We start from the raw sequence: 25,685 nt of genomic DNA, 5'->3' as shown, positions 1-25,685 counted from the left end.
TAAAATGTTTAGTTTCTGACTGTTACTGAAGAAAACCATGTGGCCTAGATATGTCAGCAAAAGAAAAAAGAGTGAGCCAGACGTGATGTCATCAGTGATGTCATCAATGACATTTGTGATGTCATCTTTGATGTCCTGGGTGTTAGTCTTAACAGTGCACGGTGGTGGCGCGAGTTATGTTTGCTTAGCTTACCATAACTGGCGAATTTCAAGGGTTTTTCGGTTTTACTTGGAACCATAACGTTCCTTTGACAACGTTTTTTCACTGAATTTCATAGGTTTTTAGTAGCGCAACTTTACCATAACGTCCCTTTAACAAAGGTTTTTCACTGAATTTCATAGGTTGTTAGTAGCGCAACTTAACCATAACGTCCCTTTAACAAAGTTTTTTCATTGAATTTCATAGGTTTTTATTAGTGCAACTTAACCATAACGTCCCTGTAACATTTTTTTTTACTAAATTTTAAAGGTTTTTATTAGTACAACGTGACCATAACATCCTTTTCAATAGATGAAGACCACTAACATCTTATGTCCTCAAAGTGGGAATGCCGGGTGGTAAAAAAAACAAAAAGATTTTCCTTCCTACGCCGGGACGCCTGCGGCGTCTCGGTGTAGGAAGGAAAATCTTTTACCAAGATGGCCACCATGGAAAGGGAAGGTGGGGTGTATAAAGAACACAACGGCGCATGAGCGGGGTTGGGGGGGCAAAGGGGAGACACATGGGCATGAGCGGGGGGTGAGAGGGAACAGGGTACAAACGGGGCATGAGCAGGGGGTGGGGGGGAAAAGGAAGGAAACACAGGGCATGAGCGGTGGTGGGGGGAACACGAAAGAGACACGGGGCATGAGCAGCGGGTGGGGAGGAACATGAGGGAGAACCGGGGTATGAGCAGGGGGTGGGGAGGAACACGAAGTAGACACAGGGCATGAGCGGGGGGGGGGTGCAGGGCACATACGGGACATGAGCGGGGGTGGGGAGGAAAGGAGAGAGACAAGGGGCATGAGCAGGGGGTGGGGGGAACACGAGGGAGACACGGAGCATGAGCGGGGGGTAACACGAGGGAAACACGGGGCATGAGCGGGGGTTGGGGGGAACACGAGGGAGACACGGGGCATGAGCGGAGGTGGGGGGCAACAGGAGCCAGACACGGGGCATGAGCAGGGGGTGGGGTCAACAGGAGAGAGACACTGGGCATGAGCGGGGGGTGGGGAGAACAGGAGACAGACACGGGGCATGAGCGGGGGGGTGGGGAGAACAGGAGACAGACACGGGGCATGAGCGGGGGATGGGGGGAACAGGAGACAGATACGGGGCATGAGCGGGGGTGGGGAGAACAGGAGACAGATACGGGGAATGAGCAGGGGGTGGGGGGCAACAGGAGACAGACACGGGGCATGAGCGGGGGGTGTGGGAGGCAACAGGAGAGAGACACAGGGCATGAGCGTGAAGTGGGGGAATGCAGGAGACAGACACGGGGCATGGGTGGGGGCAACAGGAGACAGACACGGGGCATGAGCGGGGGGTGGGAGGAACAGGAGACAGACACGGGGCATGAGCGGGGGGTGGGGGGAACAGAAGACAGACACGGGGCATGAGCGGGGGAGTCGGGGGCAACAGGAAAGAGACACGGGGCATGAGCGTGGGGTGGGGGGTACAGGAGACAGACACGGGGCATGAGCGGGGGGTGGGGGGCAACAGGAGAGAGACACGGGACATGAGTGGGTGGGGGGAACAGGAGACAGACACGGGGCATGAGTGGGGGGGCAACAGGAGACAGACACGGGGCATGAGCGGGGGGGTGGGGGTACAGGAGACAGACACGGGGCATGAGCGTGGGTGGGGGGGTACAGGAGACAGACACGGGGCATGAGAAAGGGGTGGGGGGTAACAGGAGAGAGACACGGGGCATGAGCGGGGGTGGGGGGAACAGGAGACAGACACGGGGCATGAGCGGGGGTGGGGGAACAACAGAGACAGACACGGGGCATGAGCAGGGGGTGGGGGGCAACAGGAGACAGACACGAGGCATGAGCGGGGGGTGGGGGGCAACAGGAGACAGACATGGGGCATGAGCGGGGGGTGGGGGGCAACAGGAGACAGACACGGGACATGAGCGGGGGGTGGGGGGGAACAGGAGACAGACACGGAGCATGAGCGGGGGGTGGGGAGAACAGGAGACAGACACGGGGCATGAGCGGGGGGTGGGGGGCAACAGGAAACAGGAGACAGACACAGGGCATGAGCGGGGTGGGAGGAACAGGAGACAGACACGGGGCATGAGCGGTGGGTGGGGAGAACAGGAGACAGACACGGGGCATGAGCGAGGGGGTGGGGGGCAACAGGAGACAGACACGGGGCTTGAGCGGGGGCGTGGGGGGCAACAGGAGAGAGACACGGGCATGAGCGCGGAGTGGGGGGTTACAGGAGACAGACACGGGGCATGGGTGGGAGCGGAGCAAAAGGAGACAGACATGGGGCATGAGCGGGGGTGGGGGGAACAGGAGACAGACACGGGGCATGAGCGGGGGTTGGGGGGTACAGAAGACAGACACGGGGCATGAGCAGGGTAGTGGGGGGCAACAGGAGAGAGGCATGGGGCATGAGCGGAGGGTGCGGGGGTACAGGAGACAGACACGGGGCATGAGCGGGGGTGGGGGGCAACAGGAGAGAGACGCGGGGGTGGGGGCCAACAGGAGAGAGACACGGGGCATGAGCGGGGGGTGGGTGGGAGGGAGAGAGACACACGGGGCATGAGCGGTGGTGGGCGGGAGGCGAAGAGACACAAGGGGCATGAGCGGGGGTGGGCGGGAGGGTGAAAGACACGGGGCAAGAGCGCGGGTGGGCGGGAGGGTGAAAGTCACGGGGCAAGAGCGGGGGTGGGCGGGAGGGTGAAAGTCACGGGGCAAGAGCGGGGGTGGGCGGGAGGGTGAAAGACACGGGGCAAGAGCGGGGGTGGGCGGGAGGGTGAAAGACACGGGGCAAGAGCGGGGGTGGGCGGGAGGTTGAAAGACACGGGGCAAGAGCGGGGGTGGGCAGGAGGGAGAAAGACACGGGGCAAGAGCGGGGGTGGGCGGGAGGGAGAAAGACACGGGGCAAGAGCGGGGGTGGGCGGGAGGGAGAAAGACACGGGGCAAGAGCGTGGGTGGGCGGCAGGGGGAAAGACACGGGGCAAGAGCCGGGGTGGGAGGGAGGGGGAAAGACACGGGGCAAGAGCGGGGGTGGGCGGGAGGGGGAAAGACACGGGGCACGAGCGGGGGTGCGGGGCAAGAGCGGGGGTGGGCGGGAGGGTGATAGACACGCGGGGCAAGAGCGGGGGTGGGCGGGAGGGTGAAAGACACGCGGGGCAAGAGCGGGGGTGGGCAGGAGGGTGAAAGACACGCGGGGCAAGAGCGGGGGTGGGCGGGATGGTGAAAGACACGGGGCAAGAGCGGGGGTGGGCGGGAGGGTGAAAGACACGGGGCAAGACGGGGCAAGAGCGGGGGTGAGCGGGAGGGGGAAAGAGACACGGGGCAAGAGCGGGGGTGGGCGGGAGTTTGAAAGACACGGGGCAAGAGTGGGGGTGGGCGGGAGGGAGAAAGACACTGGGCAAGAGCGTGGGTGGGTGGCAGGGGGAAAGACACGGGGCAAGAGCGGGGGTGGGAGGGAGGGGGAAAGACACGGGGCAAGAGTGGGGGTGGGCGGGAGGGGGAAAGAGACATGGGGCAAGAGTGGGGGTGGGCGGGAGGGGGAAAGAGACACGGGGCAAGAGCAGGGGTGGGCGGGAGGGGGAAAGAGACACGGGGCAAGAGCGGGGTGGGCGGGAGGGGGAAAGAGACACGGGGCAAGACGGGGCAAGAGCGGGGGTGGTCGGGAGGGGGCAAGACGGGGCAAGAGCAGGGGTGGGCGGGAGAGGGAAAGAGACACGGAGCAAGAGCGGGGGTGGGCGGGAGGGGGAAAGAGACACGGGCCAAGAGCGGGGGTGGGCGGGAGGGGGAAAGAGACACGGGCCAAGAGCAGGGGTGGGCGGGAGGGGGAAAGAGACACGGGCCAAGAACGGGGGTGGGCTGGAGGGGGAAAGAGACACGGGGCAAGAGCGGGGGTGGGCGGGAGGGAGAAAGACACGGGGCAAGAGCGGGGGTGGGCGGGAGGGAGAAAGACACGGGGCAAGAGCGTGGGTGGGTGGCAGGGGGAAAGACACGGGGCAAGAGCGGGGGTGGGAGGGAGGGGGAAAGACATGGGGCAAGAGCGGGGGTGGGAGGGAGGGGGAAAGACACGGGGCAAGAGCAGGGGTGGGCGGGAGGCGGAAAGGCACAGGGCAAGAGCGGGGGTGCGGGGCAAGAGCGGGGGTGGGTGGGAGGGTGATAGACACACGGGGCAAGAGCGGGGGTGGGCGGGAGGGTGAAAGACACGCGGGGGTGGGCGGGAGGGCGAAAGACACACGGGGCAAGAGCGGGGGTGGGCGGGAGGTGAAAGACACGGGGCAAGACGGGGCAAGAGCGGGGGTGGGCGGGAGGGGGAAAGAGACACGGGGCAAGAGCGGGAGTGGGCGGGAGGGGTAAAGAGACACGGGGCAAGAGCGGGGGTGGGCGGGAGGGTGAAAGACACGGGGCAAGAGCGGGGGTGGGCGGGAGGGAGAAAGACACGTGGCAAGAGCGGGGGTGGGCGGCAGGGAGAAAGACACGGGGCAAGAGCATGGGTGGTCGGCAGGGGGAAAGACACGGGGCAAGAGCGGGGGTGGGAGGGAGGGGGAAAGACACGGGGCAAGATTGGGGGTGGGCGGAAGGGGGAAAGAGACACGGGGCAAGAGTGGGGGTGGGCGGGAGGGGGAAAGAGACACGGGGCAAGAGCGGGGGTGGGCGGGAGGGGGAAAGAGACACGGGGCAAGAGCGGGGGTGGGCGGGAGGGGGAAAGAGACACGGGGCAAGACGGGGCAAGAGCGGGGGTGGGTGGGAGGGGGCAAGACGGGGCAAGAGCAGGGGTGGGCGGGAGGGGGAAAGAGACACGGGGAAAGAGCGGGGGTGGGCGGGAGGGGGAAAGAGACACGGGGCAAGAGCGGGGGTGGGTGGGAGGGGGAAAGAGACACGGGCCAAGAGCATGGGTGGGCGGGAGGGGGAAAGAGACACGGGGCAAGAGCGGGAGTGGGCGGGAGGGGGAAAGAGACACGGGGCAAGAGCGGGGGTGGGCCGGAGGGGTAAAGAGACATGGGGCAAGAGCGGGGGTGGGCGGGAGGGGGAGACAGACACGGGGCAAGAGCAGGGGTGGGCGGGAGGGGGAAAGACACACAGGGCATGGGTGGGGGGGAGGGAGAGAGACACACGGGGCATGAGTGGGGGGTGGGGGGAAGGAGAGAGAGACACATGGGGCATGAGCGGGGGGTGGGCGGGAGGGGGAGAGACACACGGGCATGAGCGGGGGTGGGGGGAGGGAGAGAGACCCACGGGACATGAGTGGGGGGTGGGCGGTGGGTGGGGAGAGACACACGGACATGGGCGGGGGTGGGCGGGAGGGGGAGACACACACGGGGCATGAGCGGGGGTCGGGGGGAGGGAGAGAGACACACGAACATGAGCGGGGGGTGGGCGGCGGGTGGGGAGAGACACACGGACATGAGCGGAGGTGGGGAGAGACACACGGACATGAGTGGGGGGTGGGCGGCAGGTGGTGAGAGACATACGGACATGAGCGGGGGTTGGGGGGCGGGTGGGGAGAGACACACGGACATGAGCGGGGGTGGGCGGCGGGTGGGGAGAGACACACGGACATGAGCGGGCGGCGGGTGGGGAAAAACACACAGACATGAGCAGCGGGTGGTAGAGACACACAGGGGTGGGAGAGACACACGGGGCAAGAGCGGTGGGTGGGCGGTTGGGAGAGATGAGCGGGGCACGAGCGGGGCATGAGCGGGTGTGGGCGAGAGGGAGAAAGACACATGGACATGAGCGGGGGTTGGCGGGAGGGAGAAAGACACACCGACATGAGCCGGCGGTGGGTGGGAGGGAGAAAGACACACGGACATGAGCGGGGGGTGGGAGGAACAGGAGACAGACACGGGCATGAGCGGGGGTGGGAGACTTACTGTGCAGGCGGGATACAAATCCTTTCATGCGAGGAACAAAGATGGCGGGTGTCTCTGAAGCCAGACGCACTGCACGCTTTCACGCATCCAATGAGAGAGCACGTCAGATGTCCGCGGACATCACACAAGCTGCTTGCCCAATCACTGTCCTGTCCGCGGAGCGAACTGGGAAGTGTGTCCGCGAAGCGAACACAGATATCACTAATTTTTTTCACTTACATTTTTGTCATTCTTTTAAAAACTACTGGACGGATTTACACCAAATAAAGCAAAGCACGCTTTCGGGACCAAGCCGCCGCTCCTGCCGCTAATTTGGTGTAAATCCGTCCAGCGGTTTGGGCTGTAGGCGTGAGCAAAGTTTTTTCCCATTATGTCTATGGGAAAAAAAAAGTTTTGGGACCCCCCCGATAACTTTGCCCCCCCTGGACGAATCCTCACCAAACTTTACAAAAAGATTCAGGGTGACCCAAATACTTTCTTTGCAAAGTTTGGTGAGGATCCGTCCAGGGAGAGCGAAGTTATAAGCCACCTAAAAAGTGCTCTTCCTATGGAAACAGCAACTTAACCATAACTACATGGCCACTACCGTGGCCATGTAGTTATATATATATATATATATTGGCGGCACTGCCTACAGTCTATTCACTACGTATAGCCAGCCTTATGATTACTTGGTCTACTTGCGTTACTGCATCTGTACAATTATAAAATGGCTTTGCATTTTCTTCAGTGCTTCTCCGCACGTCCCATCTTCATTTTGCTCCCAAAATGTTGCTCAATTCTTTACATCACCATCAGATTCTATAAGGTCTATGTACTCTCATCATTGTCATCTCTTCTGGGTGCATCATTACTGCTTCATGTCACGTCACCAGTCTTCTCTTTCACTCATCTTCACACTTCTTCCAGAACTTCCTTCAGAAGACTACATTTCTTTGTGGATGCATCACGTAGGGTTTTCTCAATGCATACCTTGTTTCAAGGACGTTTCGCAGTATAGGTACCATTACTGGTGTTGTGCATGTCGCAATTTCTGGTTGACAACATGTAGGCAGAATAGGGGAGGGACTTCTGGTAGAGGCACTGTGCTCCTCCTCTACAATCTGTTCCTATTTCACACTTTGTTTCCTAAGTCAATTGCCTTCTAGTTTGCCCCCCCACATCTCTTTTGTGCCTACCTTTCCGCTGAGACTGCTTTGTCCTTGGAAGTGATATACTCTCATGTGTTCACGGAAAATGCTATTGTGTGCATGCACGTGAAAGGCTGTGTGTCCGTTTGTGTGTGTGTGTGTGTGTGTGTGTGTGTATGTGAAAAGCTATTGGGCCTCATTACAACCCAGGCGTTAAGGGTTTAACGGCGCCGTTAACCCTTAATGCCTGATTACGATTTTAACGCCTGCTTTTAGCAGGCATTAAAATGCAAGGCGCTAACCCGCCTTGGTGATAATTACGGCACCGTAATTTATGGTGCCGTAATTAGCGCCTTCCCCACTCCCATTATGCCCTATGGGGCAAAAATGGGAATGGGAAAGGGCAAATGGGGAATGGGGATTTACCGCCCCACTCACCTTGGAATGAGGCGGTAAATCCGCCATCCACCATGGTGTAAACAGAGTTTACACCATGGTGTTAAAGTAGGGAACCTACCGCCTGGTTTGTAATGAGGCCCATTGTCTGTGTTTGCATGTGTATGTGTGTGTGTCTGTGTCTGTGTAAAGCTGTGGTGCATGCAAAAAGCTGACTGATTGCTTAAGGCTGAGGAACTTGTGCATGTGAAAGTCTGCATTGCTTGGCGTATGTGATTCTGCAACGGTTGTACATGCCAAGTCAATGCTATTTGTTGCCTAAACACTGCATTTTGCCCCTTTTTTGTGATATTGGAATCTAGGCAGACTGCTATTTTGCTATGTACTCTCTTCCCGTCTTCACCTGCTTAATTAGCACGCTATTCACATTTATGACCTCACCACACCCTTCGACATTAAAGCACCCCCACCACGACCAAATCAGCCCGCACCATCGATTACACCCAACGGACCCCTTGCCCAAGCCATCACACACTCCAAATAACACAGCACTAATGATACCTAACCTCAACCTCAGATTAGACAGACTCCGAGCCCGCACCATCCCTATCCACCACTATGCCACTCCTACACACATACCACTTAGAAACAGCAGACTTAGCTCACGCACCCATAAAGTGCACACACTTCACATCCATGACAACACATCCATATGCCACAAATTTAAACACACACCCACCACACCGAGCAGTAACTCCTTCTATCAATATACCACTGTACCTAAAGCAGACACCCACACCATACCTTCAAAAATCTCTTGCCGTTGCCCAACGCCTTACAAATGCGCCTTAATCAACGTACGATCACTAAATGCCCACGCATTAGAAGTAAATGACCTAATAACTACCCATAACCTAGACTTACTCGCTATCACAGAGACATGGCTTAACGAAGCCTCAGGCCCAGCCATTTCACTAGCCCTACCACAAGGGTATGCCATCCTTAGACAAGACAGGATAGCCAGAACAGGAGGGGGGGTAGCCATTATCCACAAAGAAACCCTCCCCATCAGAGCCATACCCCACCAAGAGGAAGATAATATAGACATCCTATCAGTCAAACTAGCACTCTCTCCAAATAGCACAATCAATATTCACACCATATACCGTCCCCCTGGCCCAACCGCTAATTTCATAGGTCAAGTCAATCACCTCCTAAGAAACAACTTTAAAAAATCCACTAAATCATTACTCATAGGTGACCTTAACTTAGGATTCAACGACTCTAAGGACAAAACTGCTACCTCTCTAGCCAAGGACCTCCAAGACCTAGGCTTCTCTCAAAAGAGCACCTCACCTACTCATATTAAAGGACGCATCCTAGATTGGATCGTAGACCACAACTGTAACACAGCCATCACCTCCAATACTAGCCTCCCATGGACAGATCACAACCTTCTACTATTTGACATCCCTATCTTAATAAGCACTAAAGTGACTACTAAAGTGCCGGCGACCGCAGCGAGAAGCGCTAAAAAACTCACTGCAGACAATATCAGTGCACTCCTCAATCTACCTTGCCTAGCGCCCCCATTCTCCGATGACCCCAACATCCTCGCATAAATATTCAAAGACACCATCACAATGGCTGTCAACACTGCTGCCCCACTAGAAATCAAAAAAGAAAAAAAATCCTTCCATTCCAATTCCTGGTTCACTCAGGAACTCCAGACCATGCGCAAAGACAAACGCCTAGCCCTAAAAAATTGGCAGCTTAACCCATGCGATACCACAAAAGCTAACTTCAAATCCATAGCAAAAAAATACAAAGACGCAATCTTCCGTGCTAAATCAGAAACTTACAACAACCGCATTTCCAATGCCAACTCCCACTCCAAAGAACTTTTCAATATATTCAAAGAGCTAACCGTACCACCTACATGCCCTGATGAGATCGTCAAAGACGAGGCATGGTGTACAGGCATTCAATCAGCCATGCTTACAAAAATAAACCTCCTCCAAAACAAAATATCCCACCACTTCAAAACCTTACCCAAACAAAGTGAACATGCACAGATAAAACCTCATGTAAAAGTGAGAAACGTGCCCAAATTTGCACTTACCGAAATTTCAGAAACCGAGGTCACTGACATTCTCAGACACATCAAACCATCACAATGTAAGGGTAATGTATGCCCCCCTAAAATCATCAAAGATTGCGCAGAACCACTCGCCCCCCTTCTCACAGCCTTCATCAATGCATCCTTCAAAACGGGCATAGTCCCAGACAGCCTTAAAGAGGCTTGGGTCCGCCCTCTCTTAAAAAAACCGACCCTAGACCCTGCTAACCCTAACAACTACCGACCCATAACCACAGTCCCCTTCCTCCTGAAACTACTTGACAAGGCCGCCCACAAACAGATTCAACTATACCTTGAACTGAACGCAATCCTAGGTAAAAGACAATCCGGGTTCCGCAAGGGACACGGTACTGAAACCGCCCTTCTAGACTTAAAAAATGAAATTACCAACATCCTAGACAAAGGCAAGCCCGCCCTCCTCCTCCTCCTTGACCTATCAGCGGCGTTTGATCTGGTAGACCACACTACGCTTACCAGCCACCTGACACATGCAGCACACTTCTCAAAGGACGCTGCATCCTGGGTAACATCATTCTTAGAGGGAAGAGCGATGAAAGTGTTCTCCAACATAGCACATGCTGCACCCTCCATCATCCACTGTGGGGTACCACAAGGTTCCTGTACTGCCCCCACGCTATATAACCTCTTTACCAAACCATTATTTGATAAACTAGATGCGCTAGGGATCACGTACACAAACTACGCCGACGACACGCAGGTTCTCCTCCCCCTGACAGGGAACTATCACCAAGACGCCTCTACACTACAGCAAATCTACTCTACCATACAAGCATGGATGGCTACTAACAGCCTCTGCTTGAACGGGGACAAGACCGAAATACTCATTCTAGGACAGAAATCCACTCTCACCAACCTCAATCCACTATACATCAATTTCAACATAGACAATTGTATCATCCCTGTCCTATCCTCAGTCAAAACACTGGGGGTTCACATAGACGCAACACTTTCCATGGACAAACAAGTCAGCGCCATAGTCTCGGCCTCAGCACTTACTACTAAACTCATTAACGCAATAAAACCATTCCTAACCAAGGATAGCTGCCTCTCCATCACCCGAGCAACTATAGGAGCTAAGCTAGACTATTGTAATGCGCTCCTAGCCGGAACCTCCCAAAAAAACTTATCTAGGCTCCAAACTACTCAAAACAACGCTCTCAGAGCAGCCCTCAGCATACCAAAAAGAGAACACATCACACAAGCCAGAATAGCAGCTCATTGGCTCCCAGTCAAAGACCGTATCTCCTTCAAAATTCTCACAACCACCCACAAATGTATCAACCTCACAGCTCCCTCTTATTTATCTGACACGATATGTAGATATCAATCCACAAGACCTAGAAGAGCACAATACATGAACCAACTAGCAATACCTCGCATCAACAGAACTAAAGCAGGAGGTATAGGCTTCCCCTTCCTCGCACCTAAACTCTGGAATTCCCTACCTACGGACCTCAGAGCTGACACATCTCTTTTCTCCTTCCGAAAAAAGCTCAAAACTGCCCTGTTCAACTAAACCCGTTTTCATGTACTCCTGCTGCACTTGCATATCTGTAAAAAAGTATATCTACATGAACTGAATGTAACCAAGTAAGCAACACTGTAACTAGCGCCACGATGCCTCCGGTCTGATGTGCGCTCAACAAATGTGAATAAATAAATAAATGAATGCACCAAAATCTATGATTATGATTAACCCTGCTATTGCCAGATGTTACTGTCGGGACCAACCTTGCAGAGCATATGCTAGTCTTCTTTTAATGTATGTTAATGCTTTATGGGGAACGCAATAGGCAATTACCATGTAGACGTTTGACCTTCAGTTCAAATGTGAAATTTGCTTTCCATTTATAGCAGGGTTAGGATTTGCATGGCGCTGTGCGACAAAACACATGCCGGCTCCCCTAAATTGCATAGGTATTGACATCACTGGAAGTGATATAGAAAATTATATCACAGGTAGTATGTGACACTCAAGGGGATCATGGTAAATTGCATTACAATAGTTTGCTTTAATTATGCCAAGGGTCAAATAACTCTGATGTGCAATATATCACGTTTCACTGCCATTATTATAAATGAAGTATTACATTTTGTGAGGCTTATTTGTATGGTGTACAATAGTCACCTGAAGGGATGTGGGGACTTATAATGTTGGCAGATATCACAGAGTGAAATATAAAATGTGCCCAGGATCACGCACTTTTGACATTTGTGAAGCCGGGATTGGAGACCAATCTGCAGCCTATGCATAACCACATATCTTCCCAGCTCTAATTGATAGAAAGAGGAGTTTTTGTTTTCAAAAATACTCTGTTGTGTAGCGATGACTTTAACATTACAAAAAAATCGGAAACAGATGGTCATCGATGTTCTTCACCCAGGGAAAACCACGGTACCCAAAACTGAAATCCGGGATAAACTTGCCAAAATGTACAAAACCACCCCAGATGTCATCTTTGTATTTGGCTTTAGAACTCATTTTGGTGGTGGCAAGACCACCGGCTTTGGCATGATTTACGACTCCTCAGACTATGCAAAGAAGAATGAGCCCAAGCACACACTTGCCCGGCATGGCCTGTACGAGAAGAAAAAGACCTCCACGAAACAGCGCAAAGAACGTAAGAACAGAATGAAGAAAGTCCGGGGCACAGTGAAAGCAAATGTTGGTGCTGGCAAAAAGTGAGCTGGAGAATGGAATCGGAAAGATTGAATCACCTGGTCATCTCTTTGGTGAAGATTCTGCTGCTGGATTTAGTCTAATAAAAAATATAAAAACTGGGGAAAAAAAATACATTACAAAAAAATCACAAACCAACCTGACAATAGTGTAAATCTGTATCGAAAATGTTCAAGACAAAGTTTTGTTGTATCTTTCATTTTCCATTTTTTTAATGGAAAACTACAAGTTCCAGGATGCAAATAAATATACTCTAAGTTTTGGAAATGTACATTCAAGACTTCCAACACAACCAAAAGTACTGTACGATATGGTCACATTCTTATAGTCAATGTTTGACACAATTATGCTGCTTGCTATTGCATATTATGTGAAGGAAATGTGAATGGAACACTTATCATAAACATGGTTACTCCAATGGGCTATGCCTAATAAGGAGTATCAATGTAAATGCTCTGCCAATAGCTTAGAGGATGTTAAGTATTCATAGAGACCTAGTGGGAAGCCATGTTGAATTTGCCAGGGCAGCAGCATTTGGTAACATGTCCAACTAAGGCATCCTTTCATCATAGCTCTAAGGTCAAGGCAAGTGTCCCAGGCCCTGCATTGTGGTACATGCATTATGCAGGCTTTGATGGAGATAAGGACATACACATTTGCTACTCATAATGTTGGATTGCTAATCAAAATAAAATTATTGAGCTATTTTGAATAATCAATTTTGAAACCATAATGTATGCCTTGGCTACATAGTCTTCATTACTAGATTGCATCTGATTCCAAAACAAGTCCAAACTGGGTATAATTAGAAAAAGCCTGTATTTATCAGATTCCATTAAACTTTGCATTATGGATGGATAATAAGTGTAAAGTGTCTTCAACACCTCAATGATTAAACATGTGATAAATGAGTGGAAAGATAATACCATATTATAGGGTGAGCAATACTTCTGTCAAGAGAATCTTGTCTTTGGGAGAACCCTGCGTTTATGATTGACAACCAGATGATTTCATGGAAGCACGGGAGGAGTGCTGGGATCTGGAATTTAGATCATGGGCCTCATTATAAGTTTGCCGGTCCAGGAACTACGGTACCGGTAAGCTTGGCAGTACCATAGGTCCCAGACCTGGAAACTACGAGTTGTGCTCGTGGGAGCCTTTTTGCCCGCCAGGTCAGACCTGGCGGGCAGAATGGCAACCGCGAGCACAGCATGTCAGATGCACCACCATTCCCATTCAGATCTGTGGGGCCGAATGGGAATGGGGAACATCTTTTTCCGGGGCCGGCGAATGGGCAATTACCGAGTCTGTCGGGGCTGGAATGCCTTGGTAATTGCCCATTCGCAAACACCAGAAAATATTGCACGTTTGGCAGCAGCTTGCCGGTTTTACCGGCAAGGCTACCTCCAAACTTGTAATGAGGTCCCATGTCTTGGAAGGAAACAAATGACTGGATTTTGGTTTTCTCAAATTTAAATATAAACTAGTTACTCAAGAAATTCAGTGATATAGAAACCACTAGAACATGTTCAATGTCCTACTTTGAATATTAAAAGCTACTTTTCATGAGACACCAGGAAAATATAAGCTGTCTAAATCTGTTCCCATTATCAGCGACAACCACTTACAGACTCATCACAACCCCTTATTCTGACTATTTAACTTCAAGAGGCGAGAGAAATTGAGAATGTCACTTGGAACAGACCATATCAGAAAAAGAGTGGAAGCAAATGTGTTCAGGATCATCAAGCTGGAAGGTGGATTAAGATTTGAGACTAATACATCAACAAAAATATGTATTATTTATATTGGTTGCCATGGAAAATGTGGTTCTGTAAACTGAAGTCAACAGATAATTGCTGGTCTTGTAAATCCGCTGGTGGAGCAACTATTGATATGTTTTGTTCCTGTAAAAAGGTTGAAAACATTTGAAATCAAGGGGTAGGTAGAGTGGATAAAATTGTAGCCACCACCTTTTCTAGAAACCCTATCTTTTGTATATTAAGTCTAATATCTCAAATCCAAGGATTAAATTCTTTAAAGAAAAAATTGTTATATAGAACTTTGATTGTTGCAAAAAAACAAATATTAAGATTGCAGAAGAATACTACAAGACCTTCTCATGGGGATAGATAGTGATCATATTATCTGCAAGAGAAAAAGTTTAATTTCAAAGAAATGACAAAATAGATGACTATGAAAAAATATGGGGTACATTTAATGACTTGAGATCTGCAAACACTGCTCCCCTCACTCCCACTAACCAAACCCTTTTCCATTTTCCTGCAGGTCCGAAAGTGCCATTATGCCAAAATAACATCAGTGTGCTATATAAAACACAATAACATAACCTTCCATTATAGCAAGTGTTCAAGAAGCTAGTGTTTTTACTTCCAAAACACATCCGTGGTTCATCTAGTTCTTTTTTGCCTACTGCCCAGACTTTCACATTTATCACTTTGGGTAAAATGCTCATATGCCACCTTGAATTCAGAAAGGTGTCATGACACCCTGAAGTGCCCCAGAGTGAATGGTTATGCAATAGCGTGCTGATGGCATGTGACAATGAAGCATGCACACCTCCTAATCTAAATATAAGCAGAGCTATTTGGAAGAAAATAGAAAATGACACGTGATCAGGGAGTTCAAGGAAGAAGAAATCAGTTTTCAGAATCCAGGTTTTGTTGTATGTATTTTGGTAGTACTTTAACTTGTAGTACTTATATGTGTAGTTGTCAGGAAACAGTGTTATGAGTAATACTGCTTCTCATTACGGCTAATAGAGCTATATCCTGTACTCCTAGTATAAATTGACTACTTTTTGTACTTCCACTACATATGTATATAATGTCATTCCATCGACCTAACGCATTGACTTGCTAAGGTCAAGTGTGATTATCAATGGAATTTCGGAAAATAACTTATTTAATAACTCTTGAACCCACTCCATTAAAAAAAATCAGAATGAAATTCCACAGTCAAATTTTGATGTGGCTACCGCTGCGTGGAAAATTCAGAATTTTTCATGGATGGCTCTTGTTTCAAAAGAATGTTGTTTTGAGCATGCTATGAACAACTTTAAACATGGGGTTTCCCCATATGGAAACAAATCAGCTCAAATATAAAAAAAAAATAAACTGCTTTGATGTTCTAGATTTTTGCTGTGGACTTAGATCCTATCATGAATTGATGGAATGAAAAATAAAATCGAGCTGGCTTATTTCAACATATTCACGTTTTAAGAGTCATATTTATATATATCATGAATGCGCAGAATGAATGTTAATCTTTTATACAAATTGTACATTTACATGTAGAAGATGTACATTTTGCACATATATGCTCCTATACTTCTGAAAACTCACATCAAAGTCAGGACTGACTTTAATGTCAGGCTTCATATTTAGTAAAAGTTGTTTTGATTGCATTCTGAACAGCTATTGTCATGGTGTTTTCTCATAGGAAAAGACATTCAGCCCCAATATCTCCAAATTGGCCACTTCGATTTTTAGGATGATTTTTGCATGCACCTAGATCTATCATGAATTGATGCAATGACAAAAAAATGGGAAATCTAGCTAGCTGTTTCGAGATATTCACATTTTAAGATTCAGCTATATATCACTTATGTGCAGAATTAATGTGCGTCTTTTGTACGAACTGTAAAGATATGTGTAGAAGTTGTACATTTTGTACATGTAGGCTACTCTATTCATGAGAACTCACATCGAAGTCAGGATTGACGTTTACCAGTTTTTATATGTCTATAACACATATAGGAGATATAAATTGCATACATGTACAACATGCGAAACTCCTATACGTCTCATATACCTATTGAACATTTCCATTAAAGTTAAACCTCCCTTTAACATGAGCTTTTATGAGGTATATAAAACATGAGCACAAGGAATGGACATCTTATATCCGAACTCTGCACATACGTGTAGGAGATGTACATTTTATACATGTACACTAATATACGTATGAAAACTCACATCAAAGGACTGACTTTGATGTCAGTTTTCAGCAGATGTAAATTGCGTACATGTACAGACTAAACAACTCTTATGTTCCTTCTATATGTATAAAAACTCACATCTAAGTCAAACTTCAATTTACTGTCAGTTTTCATATGAATAGGTGGTGTATAGGACATGTGCATTTCATAATCTTATTTCAAACATTAATTCCCTACTTAAATTGTAATTGTTTATTTATATAGCGCCTATACACAGGAAGTGTTTCAAAGTGCTCAAGGAGCGTGGGAACAGGGGGAAAAAAAACAGTCGCACAGAGCCCTTGAATTTCTGAGACGATTATGGTCTGCACAGGCAGAGTAAGTGCGTAACATAAATTTAACAATTGAGATACAGCAAATAGGCCTGACAGCGATTCTGCAGTTTTACCAGTGCAATTGAGGGGAGAAGACACGGGAGAACAGCCAGACGATCTTCAGGCATGTTGCATTTGGATTGTGCAAGTGCGCAGACGGTGACAGGCAGGGGGAGGTACAAGTGCATCCAGTTGGTGAAGGCTGGAGTAAGTACAGAGAGAGACACTCTCTTGGGTTACGTCTAAGTGCCATGAAAGTGGGTGGGTGTAGGGCCCTGAGGCAAGTGCGAGAGAGGACTGGCGGGTGAGCCCGGGACCTATGAGACTCTGAGGTACACCAGGCCATTCCATATACTCACATGGCAGACACTTAAATACCCAACACTCAAATGCCTTACACTACACATTTTTGAGGCACATGCACTTATGGCACACCCTCTTATGACACACACCCTTTTGACACTCACACTTATGACACACACGTACAGCTACGATATGATCTTACACCACAAGTTTTCACACAACACTCTTATGACACACACACCACTTATGACACACTCACTCATGAAACACCCGCTTATGACACACTCTTACTACACAGACACTGATGACAAGGTCTCCTACGACACACACTTACTATACACACACTTAGGCTTCAGGTTCTTACACCAGCTGCTCATACACCACACACACTATGGCTCATATTTGTACAACACACACCATTATGACACATGCTAAGAATCAATGTAAATCTATATTAACTGTACACATACATGTAGGAGAGGCATATTTCGTATATGGACATTTATAGATGTAGAACACTCACATTAAAGTAACAAATGACCCTCAAGTGATTTTTCTTATGCATATGAAATGTTTAAGAGATGTAAATTGAGCACATGTGCTAATTGTAAAACCTATATGTGCCTCCGAAACGTTTAAAACTCACATCAAAGTGAAACCTTGCTTCATGTGACTTTTCATATGTATAGGCGGGGTGTAGGACATGTGCATTTCATTTGACTTCACACTAAAGGCTCATATGCTACTATACGCCATACACAAATGGCAGACGCTTCCACGCCAAACACTCATACGTCTTACGACACACACTTATGCCACCCATAGCCCACACATGGAATGTTAGAAGAGATGTGCTAAATCAATAGACAACTTGTACACAAACTGAACATATATGTAATGTACATTACATACACTCACATGTACACTACTATGTATAAAAAACTCACATCAAAGTCAGGGCTGACTTGATGTGAATTTTCATATGTATGTAAGACATAGACATGATGTAAATTGGGTACATGTACTAAATGTATGAAGATATAAATTAAGTTTGATAAGCAATTTCCACATTGTCTAGAGATATAAAAACTGAAGTATTTTATATCGATAGATGCTTGCTATAAATATGTGTATGTACGACTGCCTGCCGACATGTGTATCACCTTCTAAGCTTTTTCTGGACTAACAGACACACCTGCGAATAACACGACAAAACATGGTTAGCTTGTTACTCAAGGTAATTACTATACTACAATAAATTGCCTACCTAGTTCAGTGCAAGGAATATTAGGAATGGCAATGTAATATCATCTCCATAACCATTAATCTTCAAGTGAATCAAAAGCCATATTTTGTAATGTAATACAAATTATCCTCATTGTGTCATTTCATCTTTGGATGTGTATTTTGAGGTTATGATTTCAAATTCATTGTACAATAATACACATTATTGGGATTGTAGTGTGCAGCACACCATCAATAAGAAAGGGAGTATAAGCCAAATGCAGCTGGGTTATTATTTTAATGAATTCAAATTAATTTAAAATTATAAACCCAAACACACACTACAAATTCAGCCATGAAACTAGAATTATAAATAGTCACTCCATACCACTATAAATCTATCCTTAACACTCACTTCCAGTATTAGTTAGATTACATCAATACCATAGTTGAAGTGAGTGTTAAGGTTGGATTTGTAATGGTATGAAGTGAGTGTTTATACTTCTAGTTTCATGGCTGAACTTGTAGTGATATACAGTGAGTGTAACATGTGTAACACTAACATTGTCATTTCTACTCTTTAACCTTCGCTCTTTTAAAAGAAGCTTTTTTTTATATCTAATGTACCATTGCCCCTAGTTAGGATGAAACCTAATATTCAATGGAAATGCAAACATTAAATGTCTGATAACCTTTGAACCATACTATGGCTCTGAACGAAATGCAACCAGTGTGGTGTCTGGTCCTTGCGCCCAAAACTGGACAATGTCTTGCAATTACATGTTATGGTTCAAAAGATGAAAAGGGTCAAATAAAGTTCTGTTTTCCGCTTTTCGCATTGGTTTTCCCATATGCAAAATGTAAAACATTTGCTCTAGGGTACAGCCCAGTCTGCTGAATGGATTTTCACCAAATAAGAAACAGGTTGGGCACAAAGCGCTGTCACAGATGGTTCAAGAACTATGCAAGTCCCCCAGTACAGGTGAAGGGTTTTATTTGAAATTTGTAAGGGTCCTATGGCTGTCTCTCTCTCTGTCATTTTCCTTGGGATTTTCTCGTCAGCCCAGGCATCTGTAACCCCCGGTTAGTTCTAGCGAATGGTAACCCCTACTGTCTACAAGCTGACTTTTGCTAAGGGTGGCTCCCTAAAAGTAGACTATCCAAACTCCCAAAGGTTAGTAGTGTTCTTAAGAGATATTGGATAGTGCCTCACACTTGCTTGGTGTTTTTCAGGCTAATTCAGTCATGCCCACTCACTTCCTTTTTTCTTCTCTGACTAACACTCTTTTTGACTTACTCCCTTCACCAATCCTCTGTCCCTGAGATGTTTTACACCTCCTATTCCTCGCCTCCACCGTTTGATGTTAAAACTCCTCCCACTCTATCCCTCTAATCCTCTCTTCCACTGCTCTCCTCCTCCCATTACTACTACACTCCTCTTCCTCCCATTACAATACCCCTCCTCCCACTACTACAATCCTCCTCCCACTTCTACCACACTCCTCTCACTACTACACCCCTCCTCCCACTACTACTACACTCCTTCACCCACTACTACAGTCCTCCCCCAACTTTGCTATGGTCCAAAGAGGATATGTATTTGGCCAGTCTAAGTTGCTCTATCAGTTCATCAATGCAAGGCATTGGGTGTGCATCGATTGTTGAGATGTCACTCAACTGTCTGAAGTCAATTCAAAACCTTTAGCACTAGTCAGGTTTCGGTACCAACACGACTGGGAAGGAAAGTGGCTATGAGACCTTTCTATTGTGCCTAGTTCAAGCATTTTCCACAGCTCGTCTGGAGTTGATCTGCTTCATAGATTTGGGCAGTCTGTAGGCTAAGGCGTATTTACCGTCCTGGAGGCATAATGATTCAATGTTCAATTCTGTATGCGCTTCCGTACTTTGGGGAAAACGCATATGCATACTTGCTAAGCAATTGGACTAGGTCTTGATGTTCACTTGAGGGTAAGTATGGCAGGGTTTGTTAGCCTGTGTACTGTATTGTTTTTCTTCTGTATCATTAGCGGAGAGAACCAGAAAATGTGCATTACTTTTACCTTTCCAAGCCTTTAGTTTATTGATATTGTACAATATAAAGGTCCATGTCGGTCTTCTTGCTTTACTCTGTAGGTTAGTTTGTAGATTTTCTCTGTAATGATATATGGTCCATGCTATCATGCCAACAATTGGTTTGGGGCTTGTATGCACCAGGAACATTACTTGGTATCCTAATGGGAAAGTGCGCAGTTTCACTGTCTTGTTAATAGCCTTCTCTTGTCTGTTCAGGGCCTCTTCCATATGGGACTTTACTAATTGCTAGATCCTTTCCATGTACTCCCGAATAGTTTGGATGAAGGGATGATCGCTGGTTGGACAGCAGTTGGGACCTTCCCACTTCTCTGTCAAGATGTCCAAGACATTCCTGGGGTTTCGTCCGTACACCATCCAGAAGGCAGAGTATTGGGTTGAGGTTTGAGGAGTCTTTCTCATTGCAAACAGAGCCCATGGCATGAGGCCACCTCCATTCCTTTCATCCTCAGTGACGAGGTTCCATAGGAAACACTTGGGGGTCTTAATAAACCTTTCCAGAAGGTCATCAGTCAATGTGTGGGACACTGATGTCCGCAGGGTTCGAATCTTCATCAGTTCTTGAATTTCTCCCATCATCCGGCACATGAAGCTAGTCCCCTGGTCCATTAGGATTTTGGTCTGAATCTCACCTGGATGAAAAAGGGTATGATCACCTTCAGGATGACCTTCGTGGTTTTGCTCCACATAGGAAGAGCTTATGGTTAACATGTAAAACAATACTGACAAGATGTATTTGTTTCCTGAACTTGAGGGCTCCAGTGGCCCGACCACATACAATCTTAGCCAATTAAATGGTAATTCAGTGATCGGTATGGAACGCAGCAGTGCTCTGGGTAAGTCATCGAGCAAAGTTCTAACATATGGGGCAAAATGCAGAATTGCTTGATTTCCGCATATACACCTGGCCAATAGAACCAACTCAGTAGGGTCCTGCTGACAGATTCAAATGGGCGAGCTCCAGCACAGTTTCCCTAATTTCTTTCAGGACCAACGGCCCGTGGTTGCTCACTCCGTCACCTTCATGCCCACATTTTCTCAATACAAGAGTCCTCTTGGCTCGATAAAATGGGGCGTCTTCATTGTTCGGCTTTCTCTTTCCCAACCACCTTCTTCATGGGATGTATACAATTTGGCGGTGGCACAATTGTTTGTGGCCGAATCGACCATGGTCAATTTGGCTGCTAAGGCAATTTTGCTGTGGCCAAATCATCCCGAATTTAAACCCCCCACTGTTCCCAAAACACTCCCCCACCAACCCCTTTCTTACCCTTTTCACATCTGCATTGTTTCTGACCCTGCAGTGTCGGACCGTCCCTCTTACGCGGGTCGGATCGGACGCCGCAGGCTTTTCTTTTCTTTATTTTCCCATCCCCGCCTCCAAACCCCCGGAAGCGGGGGGACACCAAAAGCCATCACTACCAACCATGAGGAGTGGGGGACACCCCTGCAGCCCCCGCTCCCAATGTTCAGTAGTGATTACCCAAATTGATCATTCACAAATGATCGAATGATACTGGCCGAATTCGGCCAGATTAACCATACGATCATTTGTAAACAATAAGTTTGGGTGCTACCTCTTCATGACCTGCTCCAATAGCAGGTTGTTTCTCTGGGCATGTGCAAACCCTGTGGAAGCAGGACCCAGAAAGGCATGGGGAAGGATCTCCATTTTATGGTCTTCAGTCATCTCACCAAACCTATCTTTGGCCCTTTCAGTAGGTTCCAAAGTGGCAACTCCTTTTATCTCACAGAGAAAGCGACCTCTCGTATAACGTTTGAGCGATAAGTTGGACTGGTTTCAGTGCAAAGGGCGAGTTACTCATGTTCAACAGGATTACTTTGACCTCAGCCCGGCAGTCTCAGTCAGTTACATCTGCACCTACATGCAGTACTTTGGTGCCAACCCTGCCTTCGGTGCCCTTCTTCCACAGGTTACCTCCAGTAATTTGACTGAAGTCTGGTCTGTACCATGTCTTGTCCCTTGGGAGGAATGGTGATTTCCTCATCCCCATATAGATCACAGCCTGAAGCTCTGGCTCTGACCCACATGGGAAGCCTTGCTATCTTTAGTCTCACGATCTCCAACATGGTGAATGGGAATGGGCAACCTCTGCATCAGGGTCTTTCAAATCCTACTTTTTACACCACATGTCACAAATGGCACAAGAACGATGCAAGTCTCCAAGGACATTTCACTGGTTTTATTTGAAATCTTTAAGGGTCTTACAGTCATCCTTCTCTCTTTTGCCTCCCTTGGGATTTCCTCCCTAGCCCAGGCATCTTTAAGCCTATGTTTGTGCTTCTCTAAACAAAGGTTATAAAGAGAAATATTTTTCGGTTTGGTTTTGCTATTGTGGGATATCCTGTCCCTTTTGGGGTACAAAAAGTCTGGCCCAGTCTCGGGGGTTCTAGTGGGCTTTCACCCACACATGACATCTGTTTGCATTCCAGGGCATGCTGAGGTTCACTGCTGTGCATCTGCTGAATTGCTGTCTTGCTCCTTTTCTGCCCTGCTCTCTGTTGCTGTGTCTCTAATGTTGGTAGCGTAGGATGGTTGTCTGTCCATTCACGGGTCACGGGAAAAATCAGGAGAGCATTTTTGTCTATAGGCATGGCAGAGGTCAAAATTAAGATTTGTTGACCAGGCGCAAAAAGCAGCTGCTGGGTATCTGGCATCACCCTTGAACCTCTGGGGAACCAGGACCTAGTACATTGTGCACAGCAAATCTATCTTATGCGCAAGATGTAAACTATCTTTTTTCTATTATATATTATGGAATATACAATAAATGTCCAGTGGGTGGGTCCTTTACTTTCTTTATACACATTCCCTAACCTTCACAGTTAATATCACATAGTTATTTTTGTATAGCACAACTTGCCTGGGATTCAAATGTAGCTCCTGGTGGCTTGTCAATTTCGAAGCCTGGCATGGTGTGAGACAAAGGTGTCCCTCCCACCTCCCCTTTTCCCCCCTCAGGCATAGGGCTGTCTCTTGATGCCTGCTTGGGGGCCACCCACCCTGAGCTGAGAGGGGTCCTTACCCCCTCTTGACAAGGTTAGTTTATTGGGCTTGTCACAGCACTCAAAGGAAGTCCTTTGTTGGCTTGGTGTAAATCTAATAGTTGGTTACATTTGGTGGAGAACAGGGTGACCCCGATACCCAAAACGTTAGTTATATCTCCTATGGTTCATTGCCTGATCAAGGGCTTTTCATTTCTGAAAATCTTCTAGCTTGAAAATCGAGATTTGTGAGAGTAAACGAATTGAGGGTCTTTTTTTAAAACAAGCCTAAAATGAGATAAGGGGAGTGAGTGGGGTAGTTTTGAGGTTGGGGAGCGAACTTGTACGTTATGTTGATACTTGGTTTTATCGCTAATGAAATTATTTTAAAAAGCAGACGTGGGGAAAAAAGAAACATCTAACAAGCTGAGGAGGAAGAGTGTCCATGGTGTTTGGTACATGCTCTTGTAGAACGTCCACTTCCGTCTGGCAGAGATCTCACTAATGTGGGCCAAGAATGCCCTTAAAGTACTGCTGAATCACCTTGTGGGTCGAGTTTAGATGACTTCAATTGAGATAGTGAGGTGTGCAAGGGAGGAACAATCACTCCATAAAGCAATGCTGTTAAACCAAGAATGGAAGGACCAAACCAAGTTCATAAGCCGTAATTAAAATAATTAGGAATGACTCCTCTAAATTGCTTGCAGAATAATGGACAGAAAAATGCAAGAAATCCACACATCAAATGCAGACAAAATTAGACATACCAGGGATAGAAAATCCCCAAATCGTTTGTCATAAAAAAAACAATAGAAATGTTCATTAAAAAAAGAAAGTCTGAGAGTTATTCAGTGTTCAGTTGAAGGCCTCAGTACACACCTTTTTTCAGCACTGGCAGAGAGGTCTGGTGAGAAATCTCCAAGGGCCCCATTGTTGCACATTATATATATATATATATATATATATATATATATATATAGGTATTCAGTTTACATGTTGGATGAGGACCACTCCAGCAATTCCACACTCGAGATGTTGAACTGGTTTTGGCTTTTAATTTAATCTAATTGTATTTTGACAACGTGCCTAATACGGTACCTGAGTTCGGTTTCTAAGCGCGGATCCAGGTTTCGAACCTCTGTTGCTCTGCGTGGCCTTGCTTCCAAGACGAGTGCTTGCCCCTGTGCTGTCTTCCGTTCACAAGCTTTGTTCTTCTAAGTGGGATCACTTAGAAAGAAAGGAGAAATCGCTGGTGGCACACAGAGCACTTGACTTTGTATCCAGACTCTTTCTTTCAGAGTCTCCCAAGGTTTGGGACAAACCCTTCCAGACAGAGGCCAATGCAAAGACAAAGCCTGGTTCAACTAAAACAGAGCTTACCTTATGAAGCTACAAAACCTTACATTATATGGAGTCTGGCTTAACCTTGATACCTGACCACCCTAATGCACCTAATGTATATGTTATGTGGTCATTGATGCTATTTATTGACCCGCTGATGCACGTGTACATCCAGGAAGGTGGACAACCTACTGCAATTGGCAGTTTTCCCTCTTTTGTTTCCCTGTGGCCCTACTTATCTTTTTCTGACACCTTTCTCCTCTTCTCCAAACGTCCCCTTGCCATTCGTCGTGTGACACCTTCAGGAGTCTTGTTCTGCACAAGGCACCCTACAAATTACTGATCAATAAATAAACCCCATAAATGGCCCTACAATGCACAAGTTTCTGAGCCGCAGTTCTGCATCTTACAAGGCTCAATGGTGGCTGGATAGGCTGCTTGCTCGGCCAGGAGAGGGGCTACTCATGTGTGCAGGGCACTGAGCTGCTGTGACATGGACTTCAGTAAAGGTTCAGTTAGGAGGTGTGTCATCAGGTAGTGTACAATAAAGGGCTCGTGCAGGGAGCACACCCCGGTTCTTTCAATGCTCCCTTTTAGTGACCATGCACCATTGCACATGCGCAAACACAGTGCCAACAAGCAGAGTATAATTTAAAAAGTAACCTTCTTCTATTTCTTTACTTGAACCTGCCATGTGCTGCCACTCGTACACAGACATGTTGGCGTTTTACACAATTCTTTCCATCTCTTTTGGTGTTCTTGCACAATAACTGGAAAAAGGCTGGACATCCAGCCCCTTTTCTGTGTGTTCCTACATAGGAACCAACACACATGGAAAATGCAAATAAATAAATACACACAACCCTCTTTATGGGTATTGACACCACCTGCACCTCTTCCTCCACTCCTAAGGGCAGCTTGCTATTGTTTGCCAATTCTGACACAAAACCATGTCTGCG

General features: G+C 47.6%; 1 protein-coding gene and 1 pseudogene across 9 annotated transcripts in view; both read left to right on the top strand.

Moving 5' to 3' along the window:
- MEGF11 (multiple EGF like domains 11) overlaps positions 1-25,685 on the top strand; it is a 2,301,522-nt gene that overhangs the window by 350,346 nt on the left and 1,925,491 nt on the right. The gene's annotated exons all lie outside the window — the stretch shown is intronic.
- On the top strand, positions 12,073-12,432 carry LOC138505101 (small ribosomal subunit protein eS24 pseudogene; annotated as a pseudogene).

The sequence above is a fragment of the Ambystoma mexicanum genome, chromosome 11 (genome assembly GCF_040938575.1).
Source record: "Ambystoma mexicanum isolate Mex_15411 chromosome 11, UKY_AmexF1_1, whole genome shotgun sequence".
Lineage (NCBI taxonomy): Eukaryota > Metazoa > Chordata > Amphibia > Caudata > Ambystomatidae > Ambystoma > Ambystoma mexicanum.
Note: the sequence above shows the minus strand (reverse complement) of the source record. Positions and strands in the feature narration are given on the sequence as shown.